A 1,376-nucleotide genomic window follows, 5' to 3' on the forward strand; every position below is an offset into this window, starting at 1 on the left:
CTGAAAAAAATCTGAGGTGCTGAACTCTGCAAGGCTTTAATACATTATGCCAAAGTGTATTTTCACCAGGTAAAGGATGTTTTTTGTGATTCATTGACTGAGAACAATCAAACCCTACGTGATCTAAACACTGGATCTTCTGAAAATGACACTAAAAAAAAGACTTCATGAACTCCATTGAAAGACAACCATACCAAATTCTTCTTACCACTCAACACTGCAATGAAGCTTTAAGACCTCAAACTCTGGGTTCATAACTAAAAAGGTTTACTTCAGACTTTTGTAACTGTACATTCACTGGGAACTGTAAGGTAAAACTCACCCGAAAAATTTCTTCTTTGAAACAGGTATCTTAGGCATGAACAGCTTTGCCCAATATCATGACTCCTATGCCATCCTAAAAACTTAATGTATTTTTTTCTGTTTTCTTTTTTCTTTCTCACTTCCAGTGTCCTAATAATTCTGTCCTCTTCTCTACAGAAAACACATGAGACTATAATCAGAGGTTGACTTGCGTTCGAGTTTATGTCCTAACACAAAACCTGAGCAATCACTGGGTTTGTGGGCCAATGCAGGAAATTTCAGAAAAAATTCCACTGATGCTAATGCCAGTTTCAAAGGAAAGACACCCTAAAACCTCAAAGAAGAGTGAAAGGGTATTTTCTGATAGTCTTCAAAAGATAAGGTAGGTTACACTGAGAAAAATATGTCAGTAGAGTTGATGCTGACTAACTCTTGGTGGTAGTGGTATAACAGTTGTATAACATTGAAGCTTATCTACAAACTAGTAATAATTTAGATTTTGTAACAAATCAGACCAGACTGCCTAGGGTTTCATACAGGCAAAAGTCATCCTCCAAAAGGTAGACAATAGCATTGAAACTCAACAAAAACACTTAACGAAACATTCTACAGCTTTCCATTGCCTTTCTGTTCAAGTTAGGGGCTTATGTTTGATGCTGAACAAAACCAAATGCCATACCCATCCGAGGGTAAACCATGCACTGAGCTCCCCTCTTGCTCCCTTCTTGTCCTGGTCCAGCTGCTGGCCCAACTGGACCTCATCAGCCCCTCAAGATCATTCCCTTCTTGCAGGGAACTAGCCTGTGGCCGGGGCTGTTCTGGAGGTAGGCCTCACACCCCTCCCATGTAAACAACACAAGACTAGGGCACTAGACCCCGGACATACTCTGTTGATTCTACTGATTGGTAAGCTGATCCAGTATCAAAACCCCTAAATAATGTATGTCTTTATTTGATTTATGTATGCTTTGTCCTTGGCATATAAATCTTGAGACTGTATTCGCTGACAGCATAGACCATGCTCCACTCAGCTGTCAGGCGGAGCTTCCCTAGGAAGTAAATTCATGCTTTCA

Source organism: Tupaia chinensis, unplaced genomic scaffold, assembly GCF_000334495.1.
Source record: "Tupaia chinensis unplaced genomic scaffold, TupChi_1.0 Scaffold000364_1, whole genome shotgun sequence".
NCBI lineage: Eukaryota > Metazoa > Chordata > Mammalia > Scandentia > Tupaiidae > Tupaia > Tupaia belangeri.